This window comes from Pristis pectinata, chromosome 16, assembly GCF_009764475.1.
Source record: "Pristis pectinata isolate sPriPec2 chromosome 16, sPriPec2.1.pri, whole genome shotgun sequence".
In the NCBI taxonomy this organism is placed as follows: Eukaryota; Metazoa; Chordata; class Chondrichthyes; order Rhinopristiformes; family Pristidae; genus Pristis; species Pristis pectinata.
In genome coordinates, this window is record NC_067420.1 from 25,555,039 (window position 1) to 25,572,148 (window position 17,110).

At 38.9% G+C, this 17,110-nt stretch overlaps 1 protein-coding gene and 1 long non-coding RNA gene across 5 annotated transcripts in view; one reads left to right on the top strand and one right to left on the bottom strand.

Annotated features, from left to right (window-relative positions):
- Window positions 1–2,103: 2,103 nt before the first annotated feature.
- LOC127578798 (uncharacterized) lies at window positions 2,104–16,768 on the bottom strand. The gene is made up of 5 exons (XR_007957579.1): window positions 16,636–16,768; window positions 13,239–13,392; window positions 12,219–12,346; window positions 5,310–5,417; window positions 2,104–2,248 (listed from the first exon to the last, which is right to left on the bottom strand). It is a non-coding gene; the product is annotated as an uncharacterized LOC127578798 (long non-coding RNA).
- LOC127578797 (zinc finger protein 704-like) overlaps window positions 16,714–17,110 on the top strand; it is a 97,265-nt gene continuing 96,868 nt past the window's right edge. For 2 of the 4 annotated variants that reach the window (XM_052031255.1, XM_052031254.1), the window contains exon 1: window positions 16,714–16,961. The gene's annotated coding sequence lies outside the window, so the exon portion shown is untranslated. The remainder of the gene's footprint in view (window positions 16,962–17,110) is intronic. The other 2 variants (XM_052031257.1, XM_052031256.1) reach the window with 2 other exon arrangements.

Here is a 17,110-nt window from a genome sequence, read left to right on the forward strand (position 1 = left end):
TTTAGGAGGTAGGGGAAATGTATTCCTTGTGATCTTTCTGTATTGATACAAAATGTTGAAACATTTTTGCCGATCCTCAATAGCTCCTTGTAAATTAACAGTTCTAGGATTAAAACTCACAATATAGAGCTACATAGTTCATGGTTGTGTTAAAATCTTATGGTTGAGAGGCATTCCTATGCTCCTATACTGGATGAAGTGTATCAAACATGCTATGTGCAATCCCAAGGGAGTCTACAGAAACAAGGTTGTTTCCCTTTATTCACTACCTACCAAGCAGAGATCTTTCAGCACTAGAAAGGTATATGTAACTCAAAGAAACATTTGTTTTGCAAAATATAGATGAGTAAGACCATTATTCAATGGTTCCATGCAAATGGTTTTCTATAAATTTGGCACCTACCGATATCAAGGAGTCCAAGTTTGAAACTGAAAAGAATCTTACTTTTAGAGATGAGTAAATGGACAATATCATAGTCAATTCTTCTCAAGAGAATATCGGCAAGATTCTTTGGTTGCTATAGACAAAAAACTAAAAAATTGTGTTTGTATCATCTCAATAGCTTCAAAATAGAATGGGTGGTTAATGTGAAAGATGATGAGGAAAAGCTGAGAGATGGGCTGACCATCATGAGAATGCTGATAACGTAAATAGTTACTTGGTCATAAAAATTTATTGAGAAATTATTCATATTACATTTTGGCATTAATCCATTTTCCACAAAATAAATTTGGAAAGCAGGTAGCTTGAAAATGCCATCCTTAAAAGTAAGTTCCTTTAAAAATGGCAGAGAAACAGAACCTATTACAGTTTGACCTATGTGGGCTTTCTGGAAGACAGCAAAAAGGTGCAACTGAACTGCTGGATTATTGAATCATAAGGCCCAGAGTGAGGCCACTTGGCTCACCATATTTGTACCATATTTCTTATAAAGACCTACCTAGCAGTTCCATTCTTCTGCTCTTTGCTACATACTTTCCATTTGTTTCTGTCCGTTAACTATATACCTAATTCACTTTTAAAAGTTACTGTTAAGTTTTCTTTCACCATCCTTTCTGGTGATGCATTCCAGAACACAGCAAAATGCTGAGAGTTTTTTTTTCATCTCCTTTCCTTTTGCTACTTTGCCAAGAATTTACAAGCTGCATCTTCCAGTTACTAAGAAAAAACCTAAAACCCGAGAGTATAGATGAGTTGAATAGTTGATTTAGTACAAAAAAAGAGAGAATGGGGAGATGTGTAGCTAAACTGTAAATTCAAGGGGCACCAAAGTAAGCTTTACAATGCACTTCTCGGCAGCTGTGACACTTTACTCTGTATTCTGTTATTGTTTTTACCCTGTACTACCTCAATGTACAAATGGTATGCAAGACACGTTTTTCACTGTATCTCGGTACAAGTGACAATAATAAACCAATACCAATACCAATTACTCCAACTTAAAAAGTGGACAGATTTTGGTGTAGTCTATCCAGTAGCAACCAGCTAAGATTTCATCAGTCAAATTAGACAAGAACTTTGAAGAAAAATACTGTAGATCTTTAATTACAATTCTCATGATAGAGATGGTGGCCTAATATTACTTACTTACTTATAATCACACATCAAAGTAAAAATCATTCAGTAGTCACCCATTGATTACTTAATCACGCATCAAATTGCATGTGAGGGGTTAATAGAATGCCTTTGTACCAACTAAACATTAAATCTAATGTGATTCATGCAACTAACTGTATGTAATTAATCTGGATTACATCTACTTCTAAATATTAGTCAGCAGAAGAGTTCTCTTGTAATAATAGAACATGAGAATGCAAACTCATATCCACAATTCCTAGCACAATGTTATCAGGTTCTAAACTTTATATGTATTGTTGAAGGAAATCACTAAGAAAAACTGGGGGGAAAAATCCCTGTATTGAACTTTAGTTGAAAATAAAAAAAATTTAAATTTCTTTTGTGTTTCGGAATATTTTCAGAACCATGGATCAATTACTAATCTTATATTTGTTGTTGTTAATTAGATGAATTTATTGCTGAAAATAATCTGTGGTACTGTGGAAGTAATTTATGATATGGTGAATGTATAATTCTTAGAAGGGTAAAATTGTCTTTCAACCTATGCTGCACGAAGTTTTTCTTTACATGAAATACAATGGTTACTGGCTACATCTGCCATTGGATTCTTCAGGGATCCCAATGGAAGAGTAAAGTTTCAGCAATCCTCCAGGGTTCTGCTTGAATAACCTGCAAGGGAGAAGAATGCTGTGAGGGACTAAGAGTCATATAGCATGGGAACAGGCCCTTCAGCCTACCGAGTCTGCTCTGACCATCAAGCATCCATTTGCATGGATTCTACATTAATCCAATTTTATTCTCACCACATTCCCATTACTGCTCCCCAGATTCTACCATCAGACCTACACACTAGGAGCAATTTAGATTAGTTAATTAACCCAACAACCCGCACGTCTTTTCAATGTGAGAAGAAACCAGAGCACCTTAAGGAAACCCATGCAGTCACAGGGAGAACATGCAAATTCCACACAGACAATACAGGAGGTCACAATTAACTCTGGATGCTGGAGCTGTGAGGCAGCAGCTCTACCAGCTGCATCACCCATAAATCAGTATTTTTGGATTTGTTTTACTTGTTTGACCTTGATTACATATGTATTTTAGTTTTCTGTACACTTTTTAGTCATTTTCAATTTCTTCAACAGCCTGATTTAAGTAGTTTTGGAATGTTTCCCAAATCCAGCAACATTCATAAACATTGGCCTGGATATCCAACCTCATTTCTTTCAGCAGAACTGTATCCAATCCAGACTGTTGAATGACAAAATGGACCCCACAATGTTTTCTGATGAGATTGGCACTGCACTGTATATTAGATTTAGAGATTCCCATCTGCTTAGTGTTCAGGCTGATAAGGTTATAATAGCTTTTGTCACAGGTCTTATAATGTCACTTTCCATCTTGCAGGGCTTTAAATCCTAAGTATGATTAATTGCAACATGTTGTTTTACTATCCACCATCCTCCATTTGCTTTCCAAGTCAATCGTCACTTCCACCAAGACCATTTTATTTGCTTTGTTTATTGTGTAGCATCACCATTTAAAGGACCGCTTGCAACCTATGCAGGCTGCTGCGCAAAGCTCTGGAAATACCTCAAGCTGAGGATTCCACCTGGTCGTTTCTGCTACTATAACATCATCATGTGTGGGAGCTGGATGCTGCTCTTACACCAAGCAGATCTCTTTTTTCAACTGTTTCCATCAGGACTTCCACATCTCCCTGAGAATCTTGGGACATGCTCTCTGGTGTCAGGATCCCCTTTGCATTGCATTAACAAACAAACACCAGTTGTGTTTGGTGTTGCTGGAGCGGCCCCTGTGAGTGCTGTAACCAGTTCTGTTTGGCTGCTGTAATAAACAGCTGGCAGGTGTTTGGTATGGGAATAAGACCACTGTTTCAGAGCATTACTTGCCACATAAGCAAGTTTTTAAACATTTCAAACACAATAACATGTTTAAATGCCATCAGCAGAATATTGTGATAGGAACTGTACCAACACAAATGGGTGTACAATGTTTTAATGATATTTTCCCATCCATATCCAATTTCTAGGCTATACTGTTATAACAGCTTTAACAGATGATTAAGCCAGGAGAACAGTTTGGTCAGCTGTCATGGCTTTCTCAGCAATTCCGTTACTGGGGGGCCTGTTTTCTTCGATTTCATCTGCCTGTGATAAGATTTATGTGTAAAAGGCCCTGCTACAGTGCAGGTCTCACCACTAGATTAAAGCAGGTTTTGTCCAGGAAGATCTCAATGGGAAATCCCCAAAGTTCAAGTGGGCATAGTCCAATGATCAGAGACACAGGAGGCTCTCCATTGACCATAAAATCCAGCTTCTTCTGGATTAATCTTCACCTGGCATTTGTAAAAGAGCACTTTTTAAGTACAGGTTATATGTAGGAAGACAAAGAAGTTTTGGTAGAACATCCACCTTTAATATGCAGTTAGCAGTTAGTTGGGACTAGCTCTGGTAAGCAACTTTGTCAGCATGTACGAGTTGGTCCAAAGGGGCTGTTTCCATGCTGTATAAATCTAGGCAAAGATGTGTGTTAGTTACTTGTACAAGGAGACCGTGTCAGGGAATTGAAGTGTTATTCCAGCCATTTGAAATGGCTTCTGCGTGAAGTGGATTCAACTGGAATCAGAGATCCAGAAGCTAACCCTGCATTCTAGTAGCTGACTTGGACAAATGGTCATAACGACATCCAGCTAACATCTGTGCTTAAAAGTCAGTGAGGAAATCAAAATCTCATGTAGCTTAGATGAGGAAAGATAAGCAGCACATTATGTAGCAGGCAATGCAAATGTCTTTCACAGAGATAATGTCAAATTTATTTATTTTGTAAATGTAGTACACAAGAACAAATAATTTCATCAGCTCACAGTGGTTGGATTAGATACATTTATTTTCCAGGGATCTTGCAAAAACACACTTAAATTTGCTGTTTCAGAGCATATCACTCACAAGAGTTTATGTTATACTGGTTATCTGGATTCATACAGTTCAATTCCAGAGTAATTTATGAATCTTTGTAACCCCCATTAAGAGACATCTGTTCATACAATAGATCAGATTTCATGGCCAAAATAATGGTGTCCTTGCCATTATTTGCATTATAAATCATCCAGCGATTTCAGGCAAGGAAGAGGCATTCTGAATTTACAGTCACCAGTCTAACCACTATCCGATTTGTGCCATTCCACTCTTAACCCAATAAAATTTCAGCTTACCCTTAACCTGAGCTTCATAAGGTTGCTGCAATTAAACTTACCATGGAAAGTTGGGGCTGCTATTTCACAGTGCAACTACCTTTAAAACGAGAAATGTTGTTTCTGTAATGCAAAGCAACCCAAGGAAAAATGAAAACTGTAGTCTTATTTTGGTTACAACACACAAACAGTTTTGGAGAGCATACCAAGAAGGTTTAGAAGGATGATATAAGGAATGAATGGCATTAGTTACATGGAGAGATTAGAGAAGCTAGGATTGCTCTCCTTACAGCAGACAAGGTTAAGGGAAGAATATTCAGAACCATGATGAATTTTGATAGACCATGTACAGTAAAGCTTCAATAATCTGCCATCTGACTATTCAAAAAACCCAATGGTTCAGCGTCTGGTTCCCCAGGTGCTGATTCCTATGCTTCCATTAACATAGTGGGGCCCTGTTCCTGTGCACCCTTTCACACACTGGAGCCCCAGTTCCCATGCTCCCTTGAAACTCACCTGGTTCCATTCTAGACACTTCCTCGAAACTTTCTGGGGCCTTGTTTCTCACACTCCTTTTAAACTTCCTGGGTTCACTGGAAAATTTATTATTCCACTGCGTAATATCTAAAAAAAAATAGTGAATTAAGAATGTGTTGAAGTATTAAGATAAGATATTTATTTATTAGTCACATGTACATCGAAACACACAGTGAAATGCGTCTTTTTGCATTACTGAGAATGTGCTGGGGGAAGCCCGCAAGTGTCGCCACTCTTCCGGCACCAACATAGCATGCCCACAGCTCCGACGTAACCTGTATATCTTCAGAATGTGGAAAGAAGTCGGAGCACCCGGAGGATTAACAGGAATAACATCCAATGGTCTAGAAAATCTGCTAGTGCGGCACCAAAGTTCTGAATAGCCCAGATTGTCCGAGTTTTACTGCAGAAAGGAATAGTTTAGTTTCAGGCAAGTGAGCTGGTAACCATAAGTCTTGGATATAAATGGCAAAGTGAGGAGAAATTATCTGGAACAAACTAAGAGTGGAATCAAATTCCACAGAACTTTGCAAAAAACATTGCACATGAATTTGAAGTGAAATACTTTGTACAGTTAGAGAGGAAAAGCTGAAGATGGGACTAAATTGGTACAGCTATTTTTAAAAAAGTGTGACATAGACAAAAATAATTCTTCTTCCATGATTCCATTCCTATAAATTGCTGCGTGTTTTATAAATACTTAAATTCAACATTTTGCTGATTTTCCCTTTTTTTTCTCTTCTTTAGTCTAACGTTTTGCCTCCCTCTCTATTATTATTGCTAAATGTCCTTGGCTGCTAATTCATCCTGCTCCCTTAATCATTATTTTCTTTCCCAATTCTTAAATCTTACCTCATTAAAGAGGCATGCTATTACGTTGGACCCATCATTCAATGACATCCTAGATGTTAAACTTGTCCCGACATTACATACTTCTTTCCCAGATCAAGAAGGTTTTATTTTAGTATACTTGTAAAACAAGTGAAATAGCATATTTTTGAAATCAAGTGTTGAAGACTTTTTAGAAGTTCAATAATGTTGGCATAATCCTTGACAAACTACAGATTAAAGAGTGAGAAATCCATAATATACTTCACGTACATAGCGATAAAGATTGGAGCCTGAATATTTACAGAGACGATCTTTAATCATTTCCTCTTGATTGTTTCTGCCTTAAACAATTAAGAAAGATAAGAATAGTACTGTAAAACTGGCCACAAATTGTATCATCAAAATAATACTGAATGTTTTCCAATATATTGATACACAGAGTACATATCATAGTTTTGCCCATGTTCAATGAAGGTCAGGGAGTGGCACTTTTTTTTGACAGTGCTCCATGAAATGCCTCAGACTGCTTTGTAGCGGTGAAGTGCTAATATCAAATGATGATGAAAATTCTGATGAAATGCCGTGGACCAGAAAAGTTAACTCTATTTCCCCTTCATTGTTCACTATCTAATCTGCTGGAGTACATCCAATATTTTCTGTTTTTATAGTGCCTAAGTTTAAGATGTTGTTCTAGGACTCTTCTGAGAAGGTTGATAAGTATTTTCTATCACTGCAAATGTTATTACTTGTTCAGATGGTGGTGAAAAAAAAAATCAATGGATTGATAAAGACATGAAGCAAACAAAATTGTGAAGTGGGCTTGGTTGGGTTAAGTGGTGTGCTTTCATTCATGTGGATAGGTCATCAGTTATTACTACACTATCTATTCAAACTCTCGTTATTCAAGAGGAATGCAGAGAAATTTAGCCCATTAGCCCTGTATTAGAGACATAGTAATAAAGACATAAATTGTCTGCAAGTGATTTTTTGTATTATTTTATAACAGGGAGATGATATAAAGAAGAATCAGTGAATGTAATGAATCTGAATTTTCAAAGATTCGTTCAATAAGTTGTCAAACAAGAAGTTTGTGACTTAGCAGATTGGGATAATATATTAGCATAAACTGAGGATTGGTTAATACATACAGAGAGAGTAAGTACATTTTAGGTTTGGCAGGTTGAAACATGTAGGATACCTCAATGATCAGGGCCTAAGCCTCAGCTATTTATAGTTATTTTAATGATTCAGATGAGACAGAATGCATTAACAAAGCTAGGTGGGAAAGTGAACTTTGAAGAGGATGCAAAGAGACTGTTAAAAGAACATATGAAAGTTTAGTGGGCAAAACCATGGAAGATGGAATATAATGTGGAAAAATGTGAAGGTGTGCATTTTGGTAAGAAATATTGAAAAACAAGCTCTTTTTGAAAAGTGAGTAAGTGGAAAAATTTGCAGCTGTAGCCCATTTATCCCCTTTCATAGATTTTCTGTCATGGAACCACATTGTTGAACTAACCAATATCCCTTAATATTCAACAATCTATGAATTTCTATCTCGAATATATTCATTGACTAAGCCACCACAATCCTCCTGGGTACAGAATTCCAATTATTTCACTACTCTCCTAGTGAAGACTAGAGAGCCTAGTGACATGGTATCATAATAACAATCTTTCCCCTCGATGTGACAAAAGAGTTGGTCATTGACTTCAGGAAGGAGATGGTGCACATGCTCCTGTTTACATCAACGGTGCTGAGGTCGAGAGGGTTGAGAGCTTCAAGTTCCTAAAAGTGAACATCACCACTAGCCTGTACTGGTATAACCACGTTGACCCCACAGCCAAGAAAGCTCACCAGTGCCTCTACTTCCTCAGGAGGCTAAAAAAATTTGGCATGCCCCTGTCGACCCTCACCAATTTTACTGGATGCACCATAGAAAGCATCCTATCCGGATGTATCACGGCTTGGTATGGCAACTGCTCTGCCTATAAACACAAGAAACCGCAGAGAATTGTGGACACAGCTCAGCACATCATGCAAACCAGCCTCCCCTCCATGGACTTTGTCAATACTTCTCACTGCCTCGGTAAAGCAACCAGCATAATCAAGGACCCCACCCACCCCAGACATTCTCTTTTCTCCCCCCTCCCATCAGGCAGAAGATACAAAAGCCTGAAAGCACGTACCACCAGGCTCAAGTCAACTTCTATCCTGCTGTTACAAGACTGTTGAACAGTTCCCTAGTATGATGATGGACTCTTGACCTCACAATCTACCCCATTATAGCTTTGCACCTTATTGTCTGCCTGTACTGCACTTTCTCTGTAACTGTAACACTTTATTCTACACTCTGCTATTGTCTTACCTTGTACTACCTCAATGCACTGTTGTAATGTATTGATCTTTATGAATAGTTTGCAAGACAAGTTTTTCCACTGTACCTTGGTACATGTGACAATAATAAACCAACTTACCAATTTTTATCTTAGCCCCAATTGGCTGGCCCTTTAGAGCCTGTGATCCATGTTTCTAGACACCACAAAAAAAATATGCCCTGCATCTACTCTGACAAGCTCTAAAAAAGTGTTTGTATCTTTCTAAGTTAAAATCAAAGCAAGTTACTGCAGATGCTGGGAATCTAAAATAACATAAGCAGAAAATCTTGACAGGTAAGACAGCAACTGAGCAGAAAGGCCAATGACCTTGCATCAGAACAAAAAGCTAACATATAAGTACACCAAGCAACTGAAAGGGCCAATCATATGTTGGTCTTAATTAGAAAAGTATTAGAGGACAAATGTAAGTAAGTCTTATAGGATATAAAAACAGAAAATGTTGTAATTGCTCAGCCAGTCAGGCAGCATCTATGGAAAGAAAAACAGTAATAACATTTCAAGTTGATGTGTTCTCTTTTAGAAACAAGGGTATTGTACAGAGCAGAGAAATGGGACAAATGAAGAGAACAAAGGGAATGTCTGAGAGACTGAATGACTTGAGTGGTGTTAACCCTGGCTCAGAGAGGGGGATGAAGTGATCTGCTGGCAGAGATACAAGAGGTGAATGAAGACGTGAGAGACTAAATAAAAATTGCTGGAATGGTGAGGTATAAAATGATGCAGTTGTTGGAAACCTGAAATAAAAGCTGGAAAAACCCAGCAGACCAGGCAACATAAATAGATGGAGGAAAACTGAATTAACCTTTCATCAGAACTGACAGTTCTGACACAAACTGGAAAGGCTGGTTATCTGTAATTGTTGAATTCAATATTGAACACTGAGGGCAGTAACCTGCCTAGTCAGAAGGTGCTGTTCCTTGAGCTTCTGTTAGGCTTTGTTGGAACAATGTAAGATGCCAAAGCAAAGGTTGTAGAGGGAGGGGTATGGAGAATTAGGGTAACCAGCCCTGGTGAGATCACACCCAGAACACTCTGCACAATTTCTGTTTCCTTGCCTGAGGAAGAATATACTTGTGTTGGAAAGACTGCAACAGCAATTCAGTCCTCTGATTTCTGGGTTAAGACGATGTATCCTTTGAGAAAAGATTGGAGAAAAGAATCTTAATATTTTAATATTTAGAAGAATGAGAATGTGTCTCACTGAAGCACAAAATTCTTCAGAATCTTGTCGATTTAGATGCTGGATGGATATTTCTGTGGCTATCTAAAAATAGAGATCAATCTCAGAAATAGGGGCTAGCTATTTACGACTAACATGAAAATGGTTAGAAATCTTTGGAATTCTTAACCCAAGAGTGTGGCAGATGCTCAATTGTTGAGTATATTCAAGAAAGGACACTGATTTTAGAAGGAAACACAAGAGACCACAGATGCTGAAATCTGGAGCAAAGAGCAAACTGCTGGAGGATCTCAGCGGGTCAGGCAGCATCTGTGGACGGAAGTGGACAGTTGATGTTTCGGGTCAAGACCATTTACCTGAACTCTAGAATGATTTTAGAATATGAACAGTACTCAAGGGATATTGCTATACTATAGGAAGACAGGCACGGTAGTGTGTGGGCAGGCACGGTAATGTAGCAGTTAGCGCAATCCTATTACAGCGCCAGCGACCCGGGTTCAATTCCAGCCGCTGTCTGTAAGGAATTTGTACGTTCTCCCCCTGCCTGCGTGGGTTTCCTCTTGGTGCTCCGGTTTCCTCCCACGTTCCAAAGATGTAGGGGTTAGGAAGTTGTGGGCATGCTATGTTGGCGCTGGAAGTGTGGCGACACTTGTGGGCTGCCCTCAGAACACTCTACGCAAAAGGTGCATTTCACTGTGTGTTTGAATGTACATGTGACTAATAAAGATACCTTATCTTAGGATAGAATAATCAGCCATGATCTTATTGAAGTTCAATGAGCAAATAGCCTACCCCAGCTTTATCAGTGTGATTTATTTTCAGAGTCATCGTTATTAGATAAAATAAGGAATGAGTCTGGTGATACAAGCATAAACCCATTAACCAGGTCAATGTAATTCTGCTGCATCATTCCTGTGTCCACATAGTACCAGATCCTTCTGAAAATTTACAACATTAGCTATCCAATTAACTGAACAAATTTATAGAACTGCACTAACTGTGTATTTATATAACTTTATTAATACTAGTATCAGATGATTGGCAAAAGGAAATCCAAGAGAAGTTCAACTTTTTTATTAGTTTTCATTTAAATTAGTTTTTATGATCCAGAGTTCACTTGAAACGATAGTGGAAAAAGAGTCATTTAGATATTTAGATACACAGTTGAAGAGGGAATTTTTTTTTGCAAGATTTAGTCAATTCATGAAACTGAGGAAATAAATTAAATCTTTCACTGTCACTCCCTCAAAGCATTAAGAGTCCTTCAGTCAGGCATACATCAATTTACATATCCTCCATTGGGTCATGTCATACACTGATATTTATCATGAGACAAGTGAAAGGTCAAATTGGTACTCAGGATGCAACTATGGGTAACATGAGGAAAGGTTGCACCTCATTCAGTTTATGTGTTGTTACAGAACTGTAAGGAAGCTTCACAGTGCTACATCTTGTCCAAAACACTTGTGTATACTCTTGGTGAAATAGTATTGCTTTCTACTCCACTTCCTACTATCTCTATATTGTTAATCCCTGTGGTCTTAGCGGAGATAATGTTCACCTGCCACTAATTGCTGAGGTGCTTTTAACCCATGTCCATTGCATTTTCGAGCCCAAGGGTTCCACCAAGGACTACTCCAGCTGTACTATGGAAAGGCAGATTTGACTTTTGGGAGCACTTTGGCTACTGCCTCAGGGAGTAACGGGCAAGTTTCCACTTCCCTACTTCCTTCATGATTATTCCTTTCTCAGAGCAGCACCATGTCACTCCAGTTACTTGGTACACATCAGTTATGCACTGTAAGAAAATGAATACGGTCTCTGCATCCTTTTTACAGCAGGAGATATCTTCTGCATGACTGACATGGACTCGTGCAAAACTCCACGGAGAATCCACATTTTCAATGGCAAAACATTCTCCTACAACCATAATGACAATCCACTAAATACTGGTCTCTTCTCTCCCCTCTGCTAGTTTGGAAAGTGTTTACAGCATGTTTAGAACCTTAGAAATTTGCTGCTGCCCTTCAATCATTCTCCCTTGTAACAACAGCATCTAGGATTCAACACCTTTATCTAGTTGAGCATAATTTGAAGAGTGTACCTATTAATACAAACACTCAATGATGGTTCCCACTACCAATTTCTGCTTGTGCTCACTTGTAAACCATTGAGGGAGAAGCCCAACTATCAAACTAGAGTTGTCAAAGATTGTGTTTTTATGCTGGTGCCTGGCTACTCCTGTGACAGTGCACCTTCATAATGAACAAACTTTGCTGAGAAACTGCTATCAGTCATATTCACAGACTGTTGCTTTATGCATGAATGCACTCGGAAGTAGAAGAAATGGATACGAATTAGTCTGCCAAAGTAACAGTCTTGCCAGAGGCTTTTCACACTTCAGTCATTCATTAAATAAAGTCAACACATGTGCCAAGGATCTTATTCAATTCAGTCACCATTGAACAGTCTCACCACCTTGGATTTATCAGGTATGCAGAGATGCTACTTTTCCACAGCCTCCTCCTCTGCACCTATCAGTGGACAATTTATGGAAGGCCATCTCCCATCCTTTTCCCCTTCAAGCATTTTTCACTGTCTTCTTCCTACAAAGGAAAGCAGATGTGTGAGTGAAGATGGAGAAATTCACCACAAATGCTGTGAATACTGTGAGGTTAGGCATGAGACAAATTTGCATAAGAAATGAACTGCCCCAGTGATGCATACACAAATGGGAAGTTGATGAAGTATATAAAAGGAATATTTGGTGTTTTAGAAACTTGTGGGTTTGAGGATTGATGAAATACAAATAGCAAAACAGAGAGGAGGCTGTGACTCAGCAACTACATTCATTTTACCAGACCTGGTCAATCACTTCTTGCAAAAGTGGAATACAATGATCCTGCAGCTCTCATATCCCTAACCACAACCACCCATGCTTTGTTGTTGAGAACATCAGATGTCTTCCTCTTCTAGCAGAGGAAAATCTTGTCTAATACTTTAGTTTAGTAACTGAAGGAGCAATGTTAAATCTTGAAACTGATTGTTCCAAATCCATCTTGAACAACTTGTATTGTTGCTTACAAAACCTAGCTCCTCCAAGCTCGAACTGTATCAAATCCATTCTTAAGTGTCCTGAGAAATGAAACTCAATGAGGAAGCATAATTCAATATTCCAAAGGAAGAAAACTGCACACATTTAGCAATGCATCCTCCCATTTTTAGAAAATAAACTTAGCTACTTTCTAAATTCCTCATATATTACATTCATCTTCCTGGATTTACTCTTTTCTCTTTCACAAATTACAGGTTTCCTCCCTAGCACTTCCCCCTAATTCCTCAACGTTATTACTAAGAGAAAAAACATTTTCTCCTTGGAAAGGCAATATTACTCTTTACTAGCAGTGGTATCATTGCTATGTTCACCTCAACCGCACTCGATCTTTATCTGTTTACTTAATACACAATGTACACGTGACGAAGAATAAAGATTCTCACATTAACGTGCTTAGTCAGAGCAGCCATCACTAAATATTTTTCATTGATAGTTTATCCATGTTCCAGTGTCCAAAATAGCCCATCTGTAGCCAAGTTCTTGCGCACTCACTGAACTAAAGTGGCAGATTCAAACAATTTTCAGAGTGTTGGCTGACTGTGAACAAAGAGGAGACAATCAAAATTTAAAGCTAAGGTTTCAAAATGACATGCAACATTTGGACCTGTACAAGAATATTTCTGGCGATGAAGTAACTGAGTGATACGTGTTTCTTTATAAAATTCTTTAATTTTATATCCTTGACTGCTGAAAGGTGATGATCCATGTTGTGGGAGCAGGTAGCTGTCAAGCAGCTTACCCAAGTGGCCGTATTTTTTTGATGAGCTTGGATGGCATGTGTTAGCAGGCAACGCAACACCGTTGGTATTTCACCTGACAAGGGTCGTGATCAAAAGCAAGTATAATTGACCAACTGCATCCATCTCAATGGTTCAGTGCCAGTGCATAGCAAAAATTTGGATTTTTATGATCCCACCTGCGTTGCTCTTCGTGGTGCATTACCAAACAATATTTGACACTGAAATATATTAGAAAGGCTTGAACAGACCTACAATCAGATCTTGGTCTACGATGGTGTTTATAGAAATTTTAAAGGAGGAGGAGAGCTAGAAGCTGAGATGTGTAGGAGTAAACACCGGGAGTTTAGAACTTAGATAGCCGAGGGTCCCAGTGGTGGAACAATTAAAACAGGGATATGCAAGAGGTCACAATTGGAAGATGATAGAGCTGGAAAGGGTTGCAGAGACAGAAAGGGGGCAGGCCGTGTAAGGTTTATAACTGAGGCATTGCCACATAAGGAGCCAATGTCAGAGAGTACAGGGTTGATAGGTTATTGGAACTTGGCTAGGATACAGACAACGAGATTTCATGTATAAATAAATGTTCCTATATACTTTCTCCAACAATAATTTTCTAATATTTTTAGCTTTTAACCAACTTCCTCTCCAAGTCAACTGCTTTCAATGCAGAGTCAAGGCCACGAGTCTCCAGGGTAACATGTAATCATTTCCATCTGTAAAACAAACAGATGTAGAACATACATGGAACATGGAACAGTACAGCACAGGAACAGGCACTTCGGCCACAGTCATGAAACATCCTCGGCAAGTAGGATTAAAGAGAATCCCAAGGCATTTTTTTTACTACATTAAAAACAAGAGAGTGACTAGGGAGAGGGTAGGACCACTCAAGGATAAAGGAGGGAATTTATACTTGGAGTCAGAGGACGTCTGAGTACAAAATGAAGCTTGGGAAGCAATATCTTTGTCACAGAGTCATATAGCACACAAACAGGCCCTTCGATCCATGGAGTCTATGCCGACCATCACGCACCCCTTTACGCTAATCCCATTTGTTTTTATTCTCCCTTTATTCACATCAACTCCCCCCAGATTTTACAACTCACCTATAACCTGGGGGCAATTTTCAACAGCCAATTAATCTACTAACCTGCACATCTCTGGGACGTGAGAGGAAACCCATATGGTCAGAGGGAGAATGTGCAAACTTCACACAGACATCAGAGGTCAAGACTGAACTTGGGTCACTGTAGCTATGAGAATGCAATTCTACCAGCTACACCACTGTATCCAAAACTTCATTCAAGGCATTGATGGTCAACAACCTAGAACTTCGACCAGCCCAGTCTCTCCATTTATCATTAGACTAATGTAACAACTTAAGTTCTAATATCGATTGTCTCATGTTCCCTATACTACATACTTCAGCCCCTTACCCCAATTAGAGTGGGAATATTGATTTTAAAAGTTTTAACATCATACACAAGAGCAAAAAAATTCCAAATCAAGTCTGTAAAGTGCAACAAGAGAACCAAATTAAATGCAATCTTAAATCCTCAATTTTTGTCCAGATTTCTAATCCCATCCCTAAATCCAACTGATTAAAGCCTAGTAACAACAATCAATAGGCAGTTCTTATTTGGATGAGTGCACATGTTCAAAAAGTTTACAGTAAAAATTCTTGCATTGTAAACTAACAATTCATGATTAACATTATCAAGGAGATGAGGCATACAAAAATTAGTGTTTTGTGGTGGCAGGTGAAAGTTAAACATTTTAAGGGCAGGCCAGTAAAAGCTTTAATTTCTCTAAACCAGACACACCTTCCCCACCCTTTTCAGCATTCCAAAGGAATCATTCTCTCCACAACTCCCTAGTTCACTGTTCCATCAACACTTATTCTTTTTTTTAATGGCATCTTCCAGCAGGAGATGCAACACCTATGCTTTTACCTCCTCCACTAAATGGGGACCCAAAAACTCCTTCCAGGTGAATTTTAGCTTACAACTTGGTCTTCTCTGCATTGGAGAAGCTAAATGCAGATTGGATGAACACTTTGCAAAACACCACCAATCACAGATGCTGCCTGATCTGCTTAAAGAGAACTTGCAGCATTCTCTTCAACTTCCAATACTAGCAACTGTCATCTCCTGTTTATTTATTCTCTCCTCGTTTATCTTCTTCTATTTACGTCTCCTCCAGACAGATTATCTGCAATTAAGCCTTCAGTACCCTCTCTCAGCTGGCACCAGCACTGTTTGCATCATTCATCACAGGGATTCCCTTTATTTTCTCAATCCCTCCCCACTTGCTGCATCTTAAAGATGCTCATTTTCTAACTTTTCCCAATTCTGATGATGGGTCGTCAATTTGAAACATTAACTATTTCTATTTCAACAGATGCTACCTGACCTTCTGAGCATTTCCAATATTTTGTTTTTATTTCAAGGGAAATTTCTTTGTCCTTATACAAATATAGAAGGGCCACAGGATCTTGCTACAAAAATACAAGTCATATATTAGTAGTTATCCATGAAGTAATTCAGCAACAATATCTTTATAAATAAACTGGAACCATTCGGCCCATTGCATCCAAGCTGGCCCTCAGGGAAGCAATCCCAAGAATTATCAAAATAGAAAACGCTGGAAATACTCAGCCCGCAACTGTAGGAAGAGAAACAGAGTTAACTTTTCAGGTCAAAGACCCTTCGTCAGAATGACCTGCTGAGTAGTTCCGGCATTTTGTGTGCTTTTGTGTTATTTTACAGCAGCTGCAGTTTTATTTTGGTTTTCACCGACGTCTACTCCCCCTCAATTCGCTGCATCTCATTCTCTTACACACACATACTTATTACCTGACTACCCTCTGATTCCTTTTAGTATGCTGTAATCATTCACAAGATGCAAATTATTTGCCTGTCTTATGTCATTTATTAAGCCATATTAGATTTCATGTACACTAAAAACGAAATTGTTGCCCCCCTCCTTTCAAATTCATTCCCCCAGATAACGATTATAAAAAGGGGAAACGCCAGTTTACCTCCGAGGGCTCGTATCGCAAATTCTCAAAACTCTAGATTCTGATCTTAAAAGTAAGTGGGCAAGACTCAACACGGCTGCCATTTTCCCTCGGGCCGCTTGCAGATCTACTGATCTCCATTCAAACAGCGACGTGCACTACGTGCTGTAAACACCAATGTCAAGACCCTGCTTGTGCTCTTGTATGATTGATGGGCGGAGAAACCGGTCGACGCGGCCTGCGCCCGGTTCACTTGCTCCTGCCTACAAACCCAGCGCCGATTACTGCATGGATATTTCTCAGCCCAAACCAAAACCCGCCAAGTTCCAGGTGAAGAGGACAACTAAGTGAGTAATCGATCAGATTGAAAACCACTGATCACTCGGGGGAAGAAGGGAGGCGTAATTTCCTAATCCAATCGTATTGGGACTGGATTAAAAATAATTTTAAATAGGCGGGGTTAGGGTTGGATAATGCTGATATCCACACGCGACGA